At 36.4% G+C, this 23978-nt stretch overlaps 1 protein-coding gene across 2 annotated transcripts in view; it reads right to left on the reverse strand.

Moving 5' to 3' along the window:
• pdgfrb (platelet-derived growth factor receptor, beta polypeptide) overlaps nt 1–20998 on the reverse strand; it is a 75913-nt gene extending 54915 nt beyond the window's left edge. For both annotated transcript variants that reach the window (XR_012389529.1, XM_021481026.3), the window contains exon 1: nt 20915–20998. The gene's annotated coding sequence lies outside the window, so the exon portion shown is untranslated. The remainder of the gene's footprint in view (nt 1–20914) is intronic.
• Between the last annotated feature and the right edge of the window lie 2980 nt (nt 20999–23978).

Genomic DNA, 23978 nt, shown 5'->3' on the forward strand with positions numbered 1-23978 from the left:
AACACACTTTCTCAAAAACACACACACACAGACATGCTCTCTCACACACACACACACACTGACAGACATGCACATATACACATGCACACACACACACACATACTCACACACACGCTCTCATAAACATGCACACACAAAAACGCTCCAACAGAAATGCATACACACACACACACACACACTCGCAGACACACACACACTCTAACAGACATTCACACACTTATGCACATGCACACACTCTCACAGACATGCACACGCACTAACACACACAAAACACTCTAACAGATGTGTGCACACAAACACACAACCATACACACTCACAAATATACACACACACACACATGCACACGCACACACAGTTACACACAGACATGGTCACATGCTGTCACAAGTATGCACACACACACAAACTCCAACACATGCGAGCACACACACACATACACACACACACACACATACACACACATACAAACAAACAAACAAACAAACACACACACACTAACAGACATGCGTGCACACACACACACACACACTCACACACACACATACACAAACAAACACACACACACACACACATACGCTAACAGATATGCGTGCACAAAAACACACACACACACACACACACACACGCACATACGCAGTTACACACAGACATGCTCACATGCTGTCACAAGTATGCACACACACACAAATTCCAACACACATGCGAGCACACACACACACACACACACACATATATTCACATACATGCACAAAGAAACACACTCACAGACATGCACACACTCACATGCAGACATTCATACACACACACACTCACACCCACACACACTTTCACACACATAACTCTCCTGCTGTAGATGAGCGTTTATTAAAGGTAGGCGCTGCTGTAGGATCTGCCCTCCCAGAGCTGAACTTCTGGCACAGGCTGTGGGAAAACTGATCCAGTGAGTCCCTGTTAAAATAAACCTTCCTCTTTTTCTATCCCTGTTTTCCCCTGGGATGATGAGACGCTGATGTGGATCCCCAAACCCCCAGCAGCCCCCTCGCAGAACAACAAAACACTTCACCAAACGAAAATCACATTTCCAGTTTAATCTTATTTTTTTAGTAATACGAAGCGAAAATTCTTTTCGGCTTAGTCCAAGTTAATCAGGGGTCGCCACAGCGGAATGAACCGCCTACTGTAGTTCATTCAATTCACCTATAGCGCATGTGTTTGGACTGTGGGGGAAACCGGAGGGAAACTCACGTCTTTTTAAGGACACAGCTGCTTCAGAACTTTAAATGTTTGTCATATGAGAACATTGGTAGCTAAATCTCTAAAACTATTCTTTAAAACATCACAATGTCCTTTTTCTGCAATATCTAAATATATATATTCTATGCAAAATTCTTTATAGATATCCATGCCATTTGTAACGGTGGTCACACAAAAAAATAAATAAATAAATATGTACACCTATATAAGTAACCCAAACAGTATTATAAGTCTTAACTCTAAAAATAAAAAAGTTTCTCAGGTGAGGTTTGAACTCGGGTTGGCGGCGTCGTAACGCAACATGGCGACCATTGATCCACAAAGGCACTGTTATGCTGGTGCGCTTGGATAAAAAAAAATAAGCATTTCACTGTCATCTAATGGCTTGATCTTTTTATGCCCTTTAAGATTTCTGATCAGGTAATGTCAGATTTATTAATGTAGTGAATCATCTGATTTTCATTGTGCAGGTGTATTATTCATTAATATTAATTATTCGAATTCTTATATTCACTAGGGTGCCGCTGTTTGGGGTGGAAGTCGTCATTAACCTGCAGGCTGCATTTTGCTCACAGGGCTACGAGAAAATAAATAAAAAGAGTGAAGCTATGGTCAAATAAACAAATAAATGAAAAAAGTGCAACTCCTGAGAGTGCACCAAATGTGGTGTGATAAGTGTTCATCAGCCTGATAGTCTGAGGGAAGAAACTTTCCTTCAGTCGGCTGGTGCATGATCGGATGCTGCCTGAGGGTAGCAGAGAGAAAAGTCTATGGCTTGGGCGGCTGGAGTCACTGAGAATAGAATAGAATAGAATCATGGTAATAACATGCTAATTCATGCTAGAACCATGCTAACAACCTGCTAATTCATGCTAGAATCATGCTAATAACATGTTAATTTGTACTAGAATCATTCTATGACATGCTAGTTCTTGATAGAATCATGCTAACATGTTAAATCACACTGGAATCATGCTAACAACCTGCTAATTGATGCTGGTATCATGCTTATAACATGTTAATTTGTACTAGAATCATTCTATAACATGCTAGTTCTTGATAGAATCATGCTAACATGTTAAATCACACTGGAATCATGCTAACAATATGCTAATTGATGCTGGTATCATGCTTATAACATGTTAATTTGTACTAGAATCATTCTATAACATGCTAGTTCTTGATAGAATCATGCTAACATGTTAAATCACACTGGAATCATGCTAACAATATCCTAATTGATGCTGGTATCATGCTTATAACATGTTAATTTGTACTAGAATCATTCTATAGCATGCTAGTTCTTAATAGAATCATGCTAACATGCTAAATCACACTGGAATCATGCTCACAATATGCTAATTGATGCTGGTATCATGCTTATAACATGTTAATTTGTACTAGAATCATGCTAATAACATGCTAGAATTGTGTTAACAACATGCTAATTTATACTAGTATCATGCTAATAACATTCCAATTTGTACTAGAATCATGCTAATAACATGTTTATTTATGCTAGAATCATGCCAATCCATGTTAGAATCATGTTAACAACATGCTAATTTATGTTAGAATCCTGAAAATAACGTGCTAATGCACCTTAAAATCTTGCAAATAATGTGCTAATCCATACTAGAATCATGCAAACAACATGCTAATTTATGCTAGAATCATGTTAACAACATGCTAATTCATGATATAATCATGCTAACAACAATGTCGACACCTATTCATTGTACATTTCACACAGTTCTGAATTGATGCATCTTAATAAAAAAAGCTTTTCTTATTAAGAGTTTTTGTCTTGTTTCTAGTCCAAACATCTAAAAATTCTTAAATCAAGAAGCATCTTGTAGAAGAGCAAAACATTTCTTGTTTTCAGATTTAATGTCCTTAAAATAAGCAAAATAATGTGCCAATGGGATAAGCAAACATATAATGTTTCAAAGTGAAGATAATATTATTGCGCTTACCCCATTGGCAGATTATTCAGCTGCAAAAAATAAAGAAATGCTATCATGCTAAAGTTAAAATATAACCATTTTAATAAGAACTTACACATTATATAAAAGATATAAGTTTCAGATATAAAACGTTTGTGTGCTTTGCTAACAAATGGTGCAGAAAAAAAGACAGAAGAAAATAAAAAACAAAGCATTCCCAGCATACTTTCCCAGTGTTCAGATCAACATCCACTCCCATTACACCCTGTGTTATTAGACACACGTGTTCAGCGCTGAGGTCTGATTGGACAGATCATCTTTAAAGCTTCAGAATAATAACAGAATAGAGTAATAAAATAATCACACCTATTACTAACAGCAAATTAACATTACATTTAGAGTAACTAATGTAAATATTTGTTGGGGCGACACGGTGGCGCTGTCGCCTCACAGCAAGAAGGTCGCTGGTTCGAGTCCCGGCTGGATCAGTTGGCATTTCTGCGTGGAGTTTGCATGGAGTTTGCTCCCTGTGTTGGTGTGGGTTTCCTCCAGGTGCTCCAGTTTTTCCCATTGCCATATGACATGGGATTTAGGTGATTTGGGTAAGCTAAATTGTCCGTAGTGTATGTGTGTATCTCCTGGTGCTCCCACCTCATAAAAACTAGATGTACAAAACATCAATATGGTGTGGCTTAATATATCAATTTCGATATTCAGTATACAAGTCAGAATTATTACATTACTTTTTTAAATATTACCCAAATGATATTTAACAGAGCTAGGAAATTTTTACAGTATGTCTGATAATATTTTTTCTTCTGGAGTAAGTCGTATTTGTTTTATTTCGGCTAGAATAAAAGCAGTTTTTAATTTTTCAAACACCATTTTAAGGTCAATATTATTAGCCCCTTCAAGCTATATTTTTTTTCTATAGTCTACAGAACAAACCATCATCATACAATAACTTTCCTAATTACCCTTACCTGCCTAACCTAATTAGCCTAGTTAAGCCTTTAAATGTCACTTTAAGCTGTATAGAAGTGTCTTAAAAATATCTAGTCAAATGTTATTTACTGTCATCATGGCAAAGATAAAATAAATCAGTTATTAGAAATGAGTTATTAAACTATTATGTTTAGAAATGTGTCGAAAAAAATAAACAGGAGGGCTAATAATTCAGTGGGGGGGCTAATAATTCTGACTTCAACTGTAAATAACCCTAGGAGTAAGTAATATAAATATATGTTAACATGCGTAATGTAAGGTCAGCTTCCAAAATAATATACATTAATTTTGTTGTGTTCAATAATAATTTGCTGTGTGTGTGTTTGATGGTTTTAGCTCAATGAAAAAAGTTTTACTCCTCTCCTCCACATCAAAGGCTCAAAGGGATAGTTCACACACACAAAAATTAAGATTTATTCCCTATTAACTCACTCTAAAATCTGAAGATATTCTGAAGAATGTTGGAAAGCTGTTAACCAAGTGTGCCGCAAGCCTACGTTTGAGTGAAGGTTTCGGCCGTTAGATCGCCCCCTGGGGGCTGGCTGCAGTACAAGTCATAAAGCCCGCCTCCTCCGTGTTAATGAAGGAGACTTGAGCCCAAATAAAAAAAAATATTACACTTGCAATAAAATGTCCCGAAAGATAGTTCTGGTCGATTAAGGCACTGGTTATTGTGCTGAAATAGGTGCAGATCTTCATTTTTGTAAACAGTTTGTTTTTAGCAGTAATTTAATGCTGGGCGTGTCATCGTGATTGACAGCTGTGATTGACAGTTTCTCAAAGCGCGGCGTCTGAGCTTCGGCAGGAGACTGAAGTAGACTGAAATGTTATTATTCGATTTCTGTGTTATTTTACCATGACAAAATGAGTTCAGCAGTAAACTATAGTTTCTGACATACATGATCCTGGTGGAACACTGTTTATTCGCTAAGTTCAGGGCTTTTTTCGGGCTTTATTAGTTTGCTGATACACGCCTAGCCATCCAGATAGCAAAACACAGTTCCGGCTAGATACTCGCCTGCCGGAGACTTATCTCTTAGAGCTCAGACTGACTAATGTTACCTCTGCTGGACCTACTCCGGATGCCTGGACTCACTACCCAATTCCAGCCCGAGTCAATCGAGCCAGATGCGGCGGCCGAGCGAGCAGGCGCTGCCGCATGCGAGCCGGAATCAGCCCGCGACGCCGCGAGTAAGTTATGCGCTGCAGCCTGGAGCTGGCGCGATTGAATATATAAAACCCTCATATTTGTTAACGTTATTACATCCATTTGTGTTGATATGACAGCAAACGCATGCTGAGAAGTTCGGGGGGCGTAGTTGATTTTACATAAAGCGTTTGATTGGAAGCTCGACTCTGCTCATTTTCGCGGCTCCTCCTCTGGCTCCATCAGACAATCCTTCTGCGCATGTCTGGCTCCAATTTCAGCAGTCTTTTGCGACAGTTTGTGCCCGTCAAGCAGGCGTTTTGCCCTCAAGGCGTTCAATGGGAAAAAGGGCTGTCGCGTCGTCCATATTTTTTACAGTCATTGCTGTTAACATTGACAGGGTTGGGAGTAACCACAGCTGGTAGTGTCTTTTGTGCCCTGTTGCCAACTATTTTCAACGAAAAAGCGCTAAGCTCCTGAAAAGCATACAGCTCTTGAGAAGAGTAGGGAATGTGCAGTATGGACACACGAGAGTCTATAAAAATCTTCAGTAACACACATAAAAGACGCTAGATTTGTCGCTAGTCACTTTTTTGAAAATTTGTCGCTGGGGAGGTCTGAAAAGTTGCTAAATCTATAGACAAAGTCGATAAGTTGGCAACACTGCTTTTGTGTTTAACAACAAAAAGAAACTCAAAAAAGAACATAAAGAGTGAAGGATGACTAAATAATCATATAGTTTTCTGGGTGTACTATCCTCTTACACTTTGGCTTAGGTTTGCAGCATTTTTCCAAACTGATGAGAACGGCAGAAACGTGGGCCGTTCATGAGACTTTAATGCATTAACTAATGCAACCTTACTCTATAGTCTTGCCAAAATATTTATTGATGTTCTGCTTTGTTTCTAAAAGGTATAAACAACTCAAGACTTCATTAAAGTTCTTTTGGCAAACCTAAATCTCAGCCACAATGTTTAAAGAAAAAGATCATAATAACCACACACACTAAATCACTCCTGCACTGCAGAAAACAGCTCTGCACAAACTCAAAGCACTAGAAAAAAAGGACAAAAAACACCAACATGAGGCTTTGCTGTCACTTCCGAAATGAACAGTGTAAGTTTTTCTGCCATTTCATCGAAACCTCACATCTATCTACAGTAGTAGCCCTTTCACTTTGTTCCTCTAACACTGTGCCGTTTCTTTCATGGTTATCCTTGCTTAGTCTGGATTTCCACCTAAAACCACAAGAGACCAGAGGATATTTTTTCTCTCTCACTCGACTTTGGTCAACATTAGAAACACTTACAGCTGAAGTCACAATTGTTACCCCTCTTGTGATTTTTTTTCTTTTTCTTTTTCAAATACTCTTGCATGTAGAATGAAGTCGTAATCATTGCTCAGGTGGGATTTTTTCCCCCAGATTTCAATAGATATACATTTTTGGGTCTCTACTAAGGCTGTGTTTGGCATCATTGTCCCATTTATCACTGAAATAAAATTTTACTAAAATATAAAATATTATGTGTAATAACAATGGAATGACAGAAAGGGAAAGTTTTGAAATACTAAAATGTATTTAATACTTTATTTAAAAAAGTTTTTTTTTTTTTGGTAATGGGAGCTTTGATATGTCTCTTGTATGGAGAATAAACTGGTTAGCATTGCTCAGTTGTAATTTTTTTGCCATATTTTAACAGAATCTAGAAATCTTGATGGTTCTTTGGGTCTCGTCTATGAAATCTGAGCTTTAGTTCTTATTTTCTATTCAGGTTTAGGTCAGGACATTGGCAAGGCCACTGTAGCAGCTTTATTTTCTTTTCTGAAAGCAGTTGAAAGTTGTTTGGTTGTGTTTGGCATCATTGTCCCATTGATCACTGAAATAAAAGTTAAATAAAATATAAAATATTATGTGTAATAACAATGGAATGACAGAAAGAGAAAGTGTTGAACTACTGAAATGTATTTAATACTTTATAAATAATCTCTTTTTTAGTAATGGGAGCTTTAAGATGACTCTTGTATGAAGAATGAAGTGCTAAGCATTGCTCAGGTGTGATCCCCCCCCCCCCCCCCCCCCCAATATTTTAACAGAATCTAAAAATCATGATGATTCTTTGGGTCTCGTCTATGAAATCTGAGCATTAGTTCTTATTTTCTATTTAGGTTTAGGTCAGGACATTGGCTTGGCCACTGTAGCAGCTTTATTTTCTTTTCTGAAATCAGTGGAGAGTTACTTGGCTGTATTAGGGTTCATTGCCCCATTGATCACTAAAATAAAATTGAACTAAAATATAAAATATTATGTGTAATAACAATGGAATGACAGAAAGAGAAAGTGTTGAACTACTGAAATGTATTTAATACTATATTTAAAAAAGTATTTTATTTTTTTGGTAATTGGAGCTTTGATATGTCTCTTGTATGGAGAATAAACTGGTTAGCATTGCTCATTGCTAATTTTTTCGCCATATTTTAACAGAATCTAAAAATCTTGAGGGTTCTTTGGGTCTCGTCTATGAAATCTGAGCTTAAGTTCTTTTTTTTTTTCTATTCAGGTTTAGGTCAGGACATTGGAAAGGCCACTGCAGCATCTTTACTTTCTTTTCTGAAAGCAGTTGAAAGTTGTTTGGTTGTGTTTGGAATCATTGTCCCATTGATCACTGAAATAAAAGTTAAATACAATATAAAATATTATGCGTAATAACAATGGAATGACAGAAAGAGAAAGTGTTGAACTACTGAAATCTATTTAATATTTTATTTAAAAAAATTCCTTTTTTTTGGGGTAACGGGAGCTTTAAGATGCCTCTTGTATGCAGAATGAAGTGCAACGTATTGTTCAGGTGTGATTTTCCCCCATATTTTAACAGAATCATGAAAATCTTGATGATTTTTGGGTCTGAAATCTGAGCTTTAGTTCTAATTTTCTATTCAGGTTTAGGTCAGGTCATTGGCTAGGCCACTGTAAAAGCCAAACAACTTTCAACTGCTTTCAGAAAAGAAAATAAAGCTGTGTTTGGTCTCATTGTCCCATTGATCACTAAAATAAAAGTTAACTAAAATATAATATGGCAATCATTGATATAAATGTTAACTAAAACAATATTAAAAACAAGAAGCTTTAGTTGAATGTGTAGCAGCCACTGCTCTCTTCATTTAAAATAATAAAACTAAATAAAATTGAAATGAAAATAATAAATATTATATAGACATTGCATACTAATATGACAAAACACACAACAGAAATAAAGTTAAATATACATTTATAATTAAAAAAACTAATAAAAATTTAAATATACAAATAAAATTTTATAATCTAAAATGATATTACAATTAATTAACATTAAATTAAAAATGAAAAATAAAGTAATAAAGTTTAATCTTTCCTTTGATAGTTCTGGTGTCACATAAAAACAGCCAAAAGCTGTAATAAAATTAAATTAAACTAAAGAAAAGAAAAAAAATAAAATAAAAAAATAAAAATAAATAAAATTAAATAAAAATTTAATTAAATAAAAAAATAAATGATAAAATAAATAAATACATAAATTAATTAATTAATATTCTATTATTTGAGTTTTTTAATAAAAAATTGTAAATTCTGAGCAGAGTCTCTAAAGTGTTGTCTCATAATCACACTAATTCTGTCAAAATCATTGAGAGGCCAGGTTTATTTTGGCGCTGTATGAATGTGTGTTTCTCTGACAGCGTGTCTGAGGTTTCAGGCTGTGGGTCTGTAAAAGCATCTGTGTATGAATAAGCGTATGAATAAGTGCACTAAGCGACTGTGTGTGCTTCAGATGTGGGAGGCTGCATCTATCACATTAAGCGCTCTCTCCACTCAACTCATTAAGGATGAATTGTTATGGAAAAAAAGCATTTAGAAACATCCCACATTAAACAGGCGACTCCAGGAGTTAAAATTCACCTCCGTTTTCTCTGGGTTTCTCGTAATTCTCCAAAGCGCAGCACAACTTTGACTTTATAGTGGTGTTTATATGTTTTCGGCAGACTGCGAGTGACTGGGAGCCAGAGAGATGTCACCGGAGAATGCCAGAAAGTTCCGCTCCGGATGCCGAGGAACTGGAAAAACTGCAGCCTGAAGCTATTGGTCACATCTGGAGATTGAGAGTCTTGAGGAGCACACAGCCGCTGAAGACATTACCAGCAGAACTACAACACCACAGCTCACAGCCGCAGTAGCTCAGTGTGTTTATGACTGCCCGGATTGAACTTGCTGTATTAAATGTAAACACTGAAACTGCTATGCAACTGTTTGGAATGGAGTTGAAGAAGACGGGTTGAACAACATATTTTCTGAAGCAGTTGAGGAGAACAGAAAGTGTTCAGTGGCACAGAAAGAGGAATCTCCATCTCTCTGTCCATCCATTAATCTATCAGTTGGTCCAATCATCCCTCTCTTTAACTCTTCATCTGCCCATCCGCTTGGTCATCTTCTCCTTAATCTTTCCCTTTATCCATCCATCAATGTGTGCATCTGTCTCCAACTGTTCACCTGTCCATCCATCTTTCCAACTTTTCACTTATCAATCCATCTTTCTGTCTTCACCTGTCCATCCATCCATCTTTCCAACTCTTCATCAATCCATCCACCTATCCATCTACCTAATGCTTCATCCATCAATCCATCCACCTTTCTAACTCTTTATCCATCCATCCATCCATCCAACCACCCATCTATCCATTCATCCATCCATCCATCATCCACATTTCTAACTCTTCATCCATCCATCCATCCATCTTTTTAACGATCCATGCATCCATCCATCCATCTATCCATTCATCTTTCTTACTCTTCATCCATCCATCATTCACATTTCTAACTCTTCATCTATGCATCCATCCATTCATCCATCCATCCATCCAGCCAGCCTTCCACCCACCCACACACCATTTTAACTCTTCATCCATTCATGCATCAATCTATCTATCTTTCTTACTCTTCATCCATCCATCCATCCATCCACCTTTCTAACTCTCCAATGATCTATCCATCTAGCTATCCATTCACTTTTTAAACTCTTCCTCCATCCATCCATCCAACCAACCATTCAGCTATCCATTCATCTTTCAAACTCTTCCTCTAGCCATCAATTCTAACTCTCCATCCATCCATCCATCTTTTTAACTCTCCATCCATCCATACATCCACCTTTTTAACTCTCCATCCATCCATCCATCTTTTTAACTCTTCCTCTATCCAGCCTCCTTTCTTACTCCACTTCTTTAACATCCACTTCTCTAACTCTTCATCCATCCATCCATCCATCCATCCATCCATCCACCCATCCAGCCTTTCATCTGTCCATCAATCTGTCAATCCATCTTTTTTTCAAACTTTTCATCTGTCTATACATTTATCTTTCTAACTCTTCATCCATCCATCTATCCATCCGTCCGTCCGTCCGTCCATCCATCCATCCATCCATCCATCCGTCCATCCATCTATCCATCCACCTTTCAAACTATTTCTCCATCCATTCTATCTATCTGTTCATCAGTCCATCCATCATTCTAACTATTCATCCATCCACCCATCCATCTAACTTTTCCTCTCAGTTAATCTTTCACTCCACCTTTCTAACACTTCATCCATCCACCTTACCAGCTTTTCACCTGTCCATCAATCCATCCATCCATCCATCCATCCATCCAACTAACTGACTACCTATCCATCCATCCATCCTCCTTACTCTTCCTCCATCTATCCATCTTTTTTACTCTCCCTTAAATGCTAAATGCTGCTAAACACTCTTGCTAAATGTTTGAAACAATTAAAGGGTGAGTAAATGATGACAGAATTATCATTTTCGGGTGAACTATCCCTTTAAAAAACTTGACTTAGGAGTGTAGCAGCTTGGTCTGTTTGTGAGTGGATTGATGAATCCGCACCGTAGTTCCAGGAGTAAACAGAGCCTCTGTGCTCTACATGTGTGTAGATGTGATTTTTGTGTTTGTGTCGTGGTCTAGCAGTTGATAAAAGTTCAACTTACTTAAAAATACCCTGTTCAGAACACCAACTGATAGTATGAACACACAGCGAAGCTCGTCTTAGTAAACACCGCTGATAAACAATGACACGACAAGCCAAATCAGAATGACTCTGAATGATAATGCAGTCAAAAACATGAACTCATCAACCCAAACCCCATCCTGTCTAACCAAGCCGTCTAACAACCCCACATCAGACACACGCAGAGAGAAACCCGCAGCTTTAAACCATTACAGCTCAAACACGGACTCTAGCAGAGCCACAGAGGAGAAGAAGGAGAAGAAGAAGAAGGAGAGGAAATGAAGGATGAGGAAGTGGCTGTAGCATTCCTGCGGTGATGGAGAGATGATGAGTGTAAGACCAGAAACACACACAAACACTCTCCGTGTTTGATTTTCTTTTTTATATGCACGATTGTGCCGTCGAACTGTTGTATAAATGCCATATCGCACGAGTAGCAGTGCGATATGACTGTATATTAGCACTGGTGGGAGGCGTGCTTTGCGTACCTTAGCGTCCCACCAATGCTGATATACAGCCATATCGCACTGCAACAGTTCTCATGGCCACCAGCCAATCAGATTCAAGAACCAGTTCTCATGGCCACCAGCCAATCAGATTCAAGAACCAGACAGAAGTGTTGTATATATACATATATACTTATTTTAAAATCCATTTTATAAATTTGAATGAAATGTCTATTAATCTATTAATCTTAATTGGCCACCAGCCAATCAGATTCAAGAACCAGTTCTCATGGCCACCAGCCAATCAGATTCAAGAACCAAACAGAAGTGTTGTATATATACATATATACTTATTTTAAAATCCATTTTATAAATTTGAATGAAATGTCTATTAATTCATTTATTTACTAAAACTTTCAATATTTACCATGGTAAAACAGTGTAAAAATAGCTAATTTTAGCTTTATTCCCTTGTTAACTGTCCAAAAAACTGGTCATTATTACTGAACCATGTTCTAAGACCTACTGCTTTACAGTAGTAAATGTCCAGAAAAATCCTATCCATGCAAAGCTAAAGACGGTACTACCTGAGCGTCATTGTTTTTTGACTGGAGCAGAAGTGTTTCATCTGTCATCCGTGTAAAGTAATTCCCTCATCGACTCGAGTGTGTGTTTAATTTGCTGCATCCTGCGGTTAATGACCGCTAAGATTACAGCAGCAGAAATAACGATGACCAACGACTACTACAAGAATGCAGAAAGAGAGACAGATGAGGCTGTCTTCATCAATCTAAATAAGCCTCAGTTCTGTCTGTCTCTCTGCACTCAGTCCAGCACAAACACAGACACATGGAGACAGTGTCGGGTTCAGCCGGCTTAGCGCACCAAAGAAAATATTATTAGACCTATATTAGAAGACTAGCTCTCTTCAGGACACTGTGTGTGTGTATTAGCAAGTATGTATGAGTGTTTGTTGATATTTAGCTGCAAAGTAAAGTGTTGATGTGTCCATGTCCACCTCTGCTGATTTTTTTTTACTTACAGTGTTTATTTTGCTAGCTCTCATTATTTTTCTTAAGGTTAATAATTAATATGTGCAAGTTAATGCACTAGAACACACACTGCTCTTATACTTAATTTATGCGCAAAGGAAAGCCCTGCCCCCTTATCAATATTCTGTTTTAGTTGGAAGTATATTAACATACTGAAATAAAAATCTCATCAACTTCCAGGTTCACAATGACTCTTATTCATTAATTTTCCATCAGCTTAGTCCCTTATTTATCAGGGGTCGCCACAGCGGAATGAACCGTCAACTTATCCTGCATATGTTTTAAGCAGCGCCCTTCTGGCTGCAACCCAGTACTGGGAAACACCCATACACTCTCATATTCACATTAACATACTACGAAAAAATGTAGTTTATTCAATTCACCCAGAGGAAACCCACACCAACACAGGGAGAGCATGCAAACTCCACACAGACCATCAACATTTTTTTAAAACATACTGTATGATACCATGTTTTTACCATGGCAAAAGTTGATCCAATCCACAAGCTAATTAATTAGTGCCTTTACTAACTTTAAGTATATAAATAAATGTAAAAAATATGAAAATGAGTATTAGTAGTTTATGTTTTTAATTTCACTTAAACAATCCTGTCAATTTTAAAGAGTACAAATATACAGAGCCAAATAAATATTGATAAACCAAGAAATAAATCGCAAACCAATAAATAACATTAAAAACAAACTAAATAAAATTTTTTATAAAAATTTTGTAAAAATAGACTAAAACAAATTGATTTTTAGATTTTTAAACAATTCACACAGAATTTACAAATACAAATAAATGACTGCAAAATCAATAAAAACATAAATAAATAAATGCATTTTTAGATGTAATAAAATAAATCTCTTGTATTTTTTTATAAACTTTTATATTATATTATATTATATTATATTATATTATATTATATTATGTTATATTATATTATATTATATTATATTATATTATATTATATTCATTTTCTTTTCGGCTTAGTCCCTTTATTAATCTGGGATCACCAAAACAGAATGAACCGCCAAATTATCCAGCACATGTTTTACGCAGCAGATACGCTTCCAGCTGCAACCCATTTCTGGGAAACATCCATACACACTCATTCACACACATACACTATACAGACAATTTAGAGTACCCAATTCACCTGTACCGCATGTCTTTGTACTGTGGGGGAAAGCGGAGCATCCGGAGGAAACCCACGTGAACGCAGGGAGAACATGCAAACTCCACACAGAACTGCCAACTGCCCCAGCCGAGACTCGAACCAGTGACCTTCTTTCTGTGAGGCGACAGCACTAAATACTGTGCCACTGCGATCAAATGAATGACAAAAAAAAATTTTTACTGCATGATTGTTTTAAATTTAAGACTTTGGGCTGGATGTCATATTTCTTAAGTTGTTGATAAAAATGTAAAAACCATCTACTACAAAGACAATCTGTGCAGTAAAAACATAAATAAGGGTTCTCCCTTAAAGTTGAAGTCTATATGAATTGCCCTCATTTTTGTCCTTTTTCAAATATTTATATTTCGGCTGGAATAAAAGCAGTTTTTTTATGTGTTTAAAAACATTTTAAGCTCAATATTATTATCCCCTTTAAGCTATTTTGTTTTCGATTGTCTACAGAACAAACCACTGTTATACATTGACTTGCCTAATTACCCTAGTTAAGGCTTTAAATTTCACTATAAGCTGAATACTGGTATACTGAAAAATGTCTAATCAAATATTATGTGCGGTCATCATGACAAAGATAAAATAACTCAGTTATTAGAAATGAGTTATTAAAACTATTATGATTAGAAATGTGTTGAAGAAATCATCTTTCCATTTTACAGAAATTGAGGAAAAAATATTCAGGGGGTCAAATAATTCAGACCTCAATTGTATTTATAGTTAATTTAAAAAAAAATTAAATCAAATCCAAAGATCACAAACAGTTAATGATAAACTTCATTGTGATTATTATTTTTGAGTAATAAACAAGGTATTGTATTGCACATGAACGATTTTGCATTTATATTTTCACCCGAGATGGGTTGCAGCTGGAAGGGCATCTGCTGAGTAAAACATGCAGGATATGTTGGCGGTTCATTCCACTGTGGCGACCCCAGATTAATAATAGGACTAAGTCGAAAAGAAAATGAATGAATGAATTTCCATCAGCCATATGTAGAAGTCAGAGTTGGCTGTGCTTCACCGGCACAGACATTAATCTGAAGCGCAGGACTATTATTGTAAATATTTCTCTGGGTCTGGTCTGTAGATCAAACAGATGTTCAACAGCTGATGCTGCTACACCGAAACAAAAAATGATTCATTGGATTTACCAAAGCTGGCTTAGTGGTTAGCACTGTCGTCTCACAGCAAGAAGGTTGTTGATTCGAGTCTCGGATGGACCAGTTGGCATTTCTGTGTGGAGTTTGCATGTTCTCTCCATGGGTTTCCTCCGGGTGCTCCGGTTTCCCCCACAGTCCAAACACATGCGCTATAGGAGAATTGAATATACTAAATAGTCCGTAGTGTGTGTGTGTGTGTGTGTGTGTGTGTGTGTGTGTGTGTGTGTGTGTGTGAATAAGTGTGTATGGATGTTTCCCAGTATTGGGTTGCAGCCAGAAAGGTGTTCTTTGTAAAACATATGCTAGTTGGTGGTTCATTCCGCTGTGGCGACCCCTGATGAATAAAGGGACCAAGTTGAAGGAAAATGAATGAACGAATTTAACAAAAGATTTTAAGGTAAGTGGTTGCAAACTATTTATATGGGCTGAATTTAAACAAACAGTGTTGAACATTACTAAATTTAACTTGTTTGTTTGATTTCAGCCCGTATAAATCATTTGCAACCACTCACCCTAAAACAGTTGAGTAAATCCAATGAATCATGTTTTTCAGTGTAACGCTGTGGTGCAGAACCTTCATGGCACGGCGTCCTCTAAAAGTCCCGTTACTCATGTGCTTCATTGTTGTGCGTGTGGTGAGGAGTTTCTGTGCTGTTCTTCAGGAACGCTCTGTTATTAGTCAGGCGTGTGAGTAAGACGTGAGTGTGTGCTGGATCTGTGATAGAGGGACGGACCGAGCACTGCGTCACCAGCTGTTTCCTGAGCCCCTCATCTGGTTCGCATACCAGTCCCGGGAAAAATCTGCTCCCCATTAGCAGCGGATGAGCGGAGCTCGCGAACAGGGTCCGGCTGAGACCCCTGAGAGCCCACGGGAATCACCAAACACACAGCGTTTGGTTTCTTAAAGCTGTCTTGAGCTTTTCAATTAACTTCTTCATTGATTATATACAGTTGAAGTCAGAATTATTAGCCCCCCTGCTTTTTTCCCCCAAAAATTTCTGTTTACCAGAGAGATTTTGTTTCATGACATTTCTAATCATAATAGTTTTAATAACTCATTTCTAATAACTATTATTTTATCTTTGCCATGATGACAGCACATAATATTAGACTAGATATTTTTCAAAATACTAGTATTCAGCTTAAAGTGAAATTTAAAGTCTTAAGTAGGGTAATTAGGGTAATTAGGCAAGCCATTGTATAACAGTGGTTTGTTCTGTAGACAATCATAAACAGTATTGTTTAAGCTGACTAATAATATTGACCTTAAAATAGATTTTAAAAATATATAATAAAATCATGAATATAAACAACCAGATTCTGGAATTCTCTCAGCCTTTAAATGCTGCGTTTTACGACACAAACACACACACAACTACTAGAGAAAAGCCAGCGAGAGTTTCAATGACAGCAGAAGAGCTCAAACAAAATCACTCTGTATCTCTATAAAAATATTGCGCATTTCTGAATGTCCCTCGCACTGGTGAGTGGGGTTGACAAACCATCTGTCGAAACACTCTTTTCTCCAATTCCACCACTTAAACTTTACCTTACAAGCACTCAGTGAGGTTTACCAGTAAATTTACTACAAATCCTGTTGCACTGCTTACTTATTCAACCTTAAAATATCTCCTCTGCACAATATTATTCTGTTTTGCATAAATTGCTTGTATAGTTAGTCTTATTTATAAATAAGTATTTATAGTATATGTATAGTTAGATTACCAGTCTGGTATGTTAGTTATTTAGATTTAATAGATTATATAGATTCTGGAATTCTTTAAATGCTGTGTTTTACGACACAAACACAACTACTAGAGAAAAGGCAGCGAGAGTTTCAATGACAGCAGAAGAGCTCAAACAAACCACCACAACAGCACGTTACAATGCCTCACAAGAAAACACACATCTGTAAAGCCTCTGCAGTGTTGACGAGAGTGTTAAAGGTGTTCAAACACTGACTGTAAGGCGCAGATCTGTTTGCTCTCGGCACATTCTCGGTCAAATGCAACACATTTAACACACAAATAAACAGCAGAGATCAATGCTTCACCAACAAAAGCTGAACAAAAAATGCTTCAAATTCTTTAAGATGGGATAAATCTTTCTTTAAAAAAAACTAAACATCGCAGGCAACATCTGGATGAAATACACATTACACAGCCAAACTGAATACACCCCTATTAAAGTTTACATTTAATCGATTTCTCATTAAATATAGACCATAAATGTACATACAATCACTCTGTATCTCTATAAAAACATTGCGCATTTCTGAATGTCCCTCACACTGGTGAGTGGGTTCGACAAACCACCTGTGGAAACACTCTTTTATCCAATTCCACCACTTAAACTCTATCCTACAAGCACTCAATAAGGTTTACATGTGAATTTACCGCAAATCATGTCGCACTGCTTACTTTTTCAACCTTAAACTATCCCTTCTGCACAATATTATTCTGTTTTGCATTAAGTGCTTGTATAGTTTGTCTTAGATTACGTGTATAGTTAAGTATCTAAAGTATATGTATATTTTGTATAGTTAGATTACCAGTCTGGTATGTTAGTTATTTAGATTTAATGGATTATATAGATTCTGGAATTCTTTAAATGTTGTGTTTTTATGACACAAACACAACTACTAGAGAAAAGGCAGCGAGAGTTTCAATGAGAACAGAAGAGCTCAAACAAACCACCACAACAGCACGTTACAATGCCTCACAAGAAAACACACATCTGTAAAGCCTCTCCAGTGTTGACGAGAGTGTTAAAGGTGTTCAAACACTGACTGTAAGGCGCAGATCTGTTTGCTCTCGGCACATTCTCGATCAAATGCAACACGTTTAACACACAAATAAACAGCAGAGATCAATGCTTCACCAACAAAAGCTGAACAAAAAATGCTTCAAATTCTTTAAGATGGGATAAATCTTTGTTTAAAAAAATCTAAACATCGCAGGCAACATCTGGATGAAATAAACAGTACACAGCCAAACTGAATACACCCCTAATAAAGTTTACATTTGATCGATTTCTCATTAAATATAGACAATAAATGTACATACAATCACTCTGTATCTCTATAAAAACATTGCGCATTTCTGAATGTCCCTCACACTGGTGAGTGGGTTCGACAAACCACCTGTGGAAACACTCTTTTATCCAATTCCACCACTTAAACTCTATCCTACAAGCACTCAATAAGGTTTACATGTGAATTTACCGCAAATCATGTCGCACTGCTTACTTTTTCAACCTTAAACTATCCCTTCTGCACAATATTATTCTGTTTTGCATTAAGTGCTTGTACAGTTTGTCTTAGATTACGTGTATAGTTAAGTATCTAAAGTATATGTATAGATTGTACAGTTAGATTACCAGTCTGGTTTGTTAGTTATTTAGATTTTATAGATTATATAGATTCTGGAATTCTTTAAATGTTGTGTTTTACGACACAAACACAACTACTAAAGAAAAGGCAGCGAGAGTTTCAATGAGAACAGAAGAGCTCAAACAAACCACCACAACAGCACGTTACAATGCCTCACAAGAAAACACACATCTGTAAAGCCTCTGCAGTGAAGACGAGGGTGTGTAAAGGTGTTCAAACTGACTGTAAGGCGCAGATCTGTTTGCTCTCGGCACATTCTCGGTCAAATGCAACACGTTTAACACACAAATAAACAGAAGAGATCGATGCTAAACAAACAAAAGCTGAACAAAAAAATGCTTCAAATTCTTTAAGACAGGATAAATCTTTCTTTAAAAAAATCTAAACATCTGAGCCAACATCTGGATGAAACACACATTACACAGCCAAAATGAATACACCCCTATTAAAAATTGTATACCCTCCATTACTCAGTGAATTTAGACAATAAATGTACATTCAATCACTCTGTATCTCTATAAAAAACATTGTGCATTTCTCAGTGTCACAACAAACAAACTACCTGTAGAAACACTATTTTCTCCATTATCACCACATAAACTATCTTACAAGAACTCAATAAGGTTTACCTGTGAATTTACCACAGTCATGTCAAACTGCTTACTTTTTCAACCTTAAAATATCTCTTTTGCACAATATTTTTTCTGTTTTACATAAGATACTTGTATAGTTTGTATAGTATTTATACAAAAAAAGTGTTGCATGCAGAACTGTTGCAAATAATTTATTTGTGCTGAATTTAAACAAATTAAGTTTAATAATGTTCAACTAAATTTGTTTGTTTAAATTCAGCCCAAATAAATTGTTTACAACCACTTAACGTAAAACATTTGAGTAAATCCAAAGAGTCATCTTTGAATAAAGTTTTTCATTGTATATATATTCCCAGAGATGGGTTGCGGCTGGAAGGGCATCCGCTGTGTAAAAACTTGCTGGATAAGTTGGCGGTTCACTCTGCTGTGGCGACCCCGGATTAATAAAGGGACTAAGTTTATATATAAACAGATGAAGTCAGAATTATTAGCCCCCTTTAATTTTTTTCTTTTGTAAATATTTCCCAAATGAAGTTTAACAGAGCAAGGAAATTTACACAGTATGTCTGATAATATTTTTTCTTCCGGAGAAAGTCCTATTTGTTTTATTTCGGCTAGAATAAGAGAAGTTTAAAATTTTTTATGAACCATTTTAAGGTCAAAATTATTAGCCTCTTTAAGCTATTTTTCCCTATAGTCTACAGAACAAACCATCATTATACAATAACTTGCCTAATTACCCTAGTTAACCTTATTAATCTAGTTAAGCCTTTAAATGTCACTTTAAGCTGTATAGAAGTGTCTTAAAAAAACACACATACTGTACTACTCTAAAGCATCCTACAGACCAGGGGTGTCCACACTCAGTCCTAAAGGGCCAATGTCCTGGACAGTTTAGCTCCAACCCTAATCAAACACACCCGAACCAGCTAACCAAGCTCTTACTAGGTATACTAGGCAAGGCAAGGCAAGTTTATTTATATAGCACATTTCATACACAATGGCAATTCAAAGTGCTTTACATAAACAAGAATAAAAGAAACAAGTAAAATAAAAATAAAAACAAATAATAAAAATGCGTAAAAACAAAACAAAGCATAAAAACAGGTAAAATGTGATATGAAAGAATTAAGTCTCTTCTGCACAATATTGCACAATATTATTGCACAACTAGAAACTTTCAGGCAGGTTTGTTGAAGCAAGTTGGAGCTAAAGTCAGCAGGACAAGCTCAACTTTGGACACCCCTGCTATAGACCATTTCAATGTGGTCATGTCATTGGTCCATGAACATTTAATAACTGTAACAAGAGGCAATTCCATCATAACATAATGTTAAAACAGCTATCATAACATTAGTTACCAATATGTGGCTCTTTTTGGACTCTCGGAAGCTGAATTAAAAATGTACAAAAGGAAATACGTTGGGACCACTGTGTTTGTTTACACCCATGAAAATGGTCTATATACAGTTAAAAGATAGATGTGTGAGGGGTGAGCTCAAATATGCTGAACACTGTACAAACACCCAAAGAGTTACGACAAGTTCAATCTAACTCCTCTAAATTTCACATCATTGCTTTCACTGTTTAAACCTGGAACTCGTTCACTGAGAAAATAAACTAAAAACATCATGGAGTAAAACTCTCGGTTCAAAAACTGTAGGAGAGTAAAGTCCCATCTCTTACCTTGACGTTTGGATTTAAAGCATGTCTAGGAAAAGCCTCTTCTTGCTAACTTCTCTCCTCGTCTGCGTCTCTGTACGTGTGAGCAACAGTGTCCAATTCTCTGGCGTTTAGTAGTGGTCTCTCGTACAGCTGCGAGAGGGAGGGATGGAGCTAAAGCTGCAGTCTCCGGGGTCCCAGACGGAGAGGAGGCTGGCCAGCAGATCTGTTTGTTTAGTCAAATGACCACAGCAGGGTTCACTCACTGGCTAGTAAACCCAACATCCCTGCCTGCAAAGGTATAGCACAGACTAAAGCTTAAAGGGATAGTTCACCAAAACAATTTACTCACTATTTACTCTCCCTCATTTGATTTTCTGTATTGTGTTGAAGACTAAAGAAGATACTTTGAAGAATGCTAAAAACCGGTAACCATTGACTTTTACAGTTGAAAAAAACAAATACTATGGAAGTCAATGGTTACAGGTTTGCAACATTTTTCAAACTATCTTCTTTTGTGTTTAGCAGAAGAAACTTATAGGGAAAAAAAAGCTTTGGAAGTCAATGGTTACAGGTTTGCAACATTTTTCAAACTATCGTCTTTTGTTTTGAGCAGAAGAAACTTATAGGAAAACAAAATGCTTTGGAAGTCAATGGTTACAGGCTTCCAACATTTTTCAAACTATCTTCTTTAGTGTTTAGCAGGAGAAACTTATAGGAAAACAAAATGCTTTGGAAGTCAATGGTTACAGGTTTGCAACATTTTTCAAACTATCCTCTTTTGTTTATAGCAGGTTGGAAATGAGTAAAAGTTTGAAATGAGTAAAGTTTCACTAGTTAGTTCACAAAAATAAACATTTACTCATTATTTTCTAATCCTCAAATGATTATAAACTTTTATGATTTTCTCTCTTTTGTTGAAGAATGCTGAAAACCGGTAACAAATGACTTCCATTGTTGAAAAAAATAGTATGGAAGTTAATAGTTACAGGTTTCCAACATTTTTTAAACTATCTTCTTTTGTGTTTATAGCAGGTTTGGAATGAGTAAAAGTTTTCATTAGTTAGTTCACCAAAAAATGAACATTTACTCATTATTTTCTTACCCTCGAGTGGCTATAAAGCTTTATAAGTTTCTTTTGAACACAAAAGAAGATATTTTGAAGAATGTTAAAACTCACTCACTAGTAAAAACAACATCCCTACCCTCGAAAGTATATCACAGACTAAACTTTTAAGGATAGGTCACCCCAAAATGAAGAAAACCTCACTATTTACTCAGCCTCAGGTGGATTTTTGATTTTCTTTAGTGTGTTGCAAGTAGATATTTTTAGCAATGATGATAACCGGTAACCATTGACTTCTACTGTAGAAAAACCAAATACTTTTGAAGCCAATGGTCACAGGTTTGCAACATTTTTTCAAAATATCTTCTTTTGTGTTTAGCAGAAGAAACTTATAGGAAAACAAAATGCAGTGGAAGTCAATGGTTACAGGTTTGCAACATTTTTCAAACTATCCTCTTTTGTTAATAGCAGGTTTGAAATGAGTAAAGATTTGAAATGAGTAAAGTTTCACTAGTTAGTTCACAAAAATGAACATTTACTCATTATTTTCTCACCCTCAAATGATTATAAACTTTCATAATTTTCTTCCTTTTGTAGAAGAATGCTGAAAACCGGTTACCATTGACATCCATAGTTGGAAAACCAATTACTGTGAAAGCCAATAGTTACAGGTTTCCAACATTTTTCAAAATATCTTCTTTTGTGTTTATTGCAGGTTTGAAATGTGTAAAGGTTTGAAAAGAGATAAGCTTCACTAGTTAGCTCACCCAGAAATGAACATTTACTCACTATTTTCTCACCCTCAAGTGGTTAAAAAGCTTTTTAAGTTTCTTTCTTCTGTTGAACACCAAGGAAGATATTTTGAAAAATGCTGAAAACTCACTCACTAGTAACACCAACATCCGTAACTGCAAAAGTATAGCACAGGCTAAACCTTAAAGGGATAGTTCACCCTAAAATGAAAATGTACTCCCCATTTACTCATCCATTACTCAAGTGAATTTTAGATTTTTCTTTGTGTTGAATAGTGAAGTAGATATTTTGAAGAATGATCAAAACCAGTAACCGTTGACCTCTAAAGTAGGAAAAAAACAAGTACTATGAAAGTCAAATTGACATCATAAGACTTTTCATTTTAGTATGCTGATGTATTAAAAACTGAAACTGAATATTGAGTAGGGGGCGGGGCTTTCTTTTGCACAACATTCCCTCACAGCAAACTAACGGTAAGAGAGGTGGGGCTAAAAATATTATGGCTTAAGCGTCAAACTGACATCATTAGACTTATTTGAGTGTGTTGATGCGTGTCAAACTGAAACTGAATATTGAGTAGGGGGCGGTGCTTTCTTTTGTGCAACACTCCTTCATAGCAAGCTAATTGTAAGAGGGGCATGGCTAAGAATATTGTGGCTTAAGCATCAGACTGACATCATCACTTTACATTTCAGTATGTTGATGTATTTCAAACTGAAACTGAATATTGAGTGGGGGGGATGAGCTTTCTCTTGCACATCATTTCCTCATAGCAAACTATTTGTAAGAGGGGCGTGGCTAAGAATATTGTGCATCAAGCATCAAACTGCTATCATCAGACTTATTTTAGGAGTTTGATGTATTTCAAACTGAAACTGTATATTGAGTATGGGGCGGGGCTTTCTTTTGAACAACATTCCATCACAGCAAACTAACGGTAAGATGGGCGTGGCTGAGAATATTGTGGCTTAAGCGTCAAACTGACATCATCAGACTTTACATTTCAGTATGTTGATTTGTTCAAACTAAAACAGAATATTGAGTAGGGGGCGGAGCTTGTTTTTTGTCCACTATTCCCTCATAGCAAACTAATGGTGAGAGGGGCGTGGCTAAGAATATTGTGGGTTAAGCATCAAACTGACATCATCAGACTTTTCATTTCAGTATGTTGATGTATTTCAAACTAAAACTAAATATTGAGTAGGGGGCGGAGCTTTGTTTTTGTGCATCATTCCCTCACAGCAAACTAACAGTAAGATGGGCGTGGCT

This window comes from Danio rerio, chromosome 14 (genome assembly GCF_049306965.1).
Source record: "Danio rerio strain Tuebingen ecotype United States chromosome 14, GRCz12tu, whole genome shotgun sequence".
Classification (NCBI taxonomy): Eukaryota; Metazoa; Chordata; class Actinopteri; order Cypriniformes; family Danionidae; genus Danio; species Danio rerio.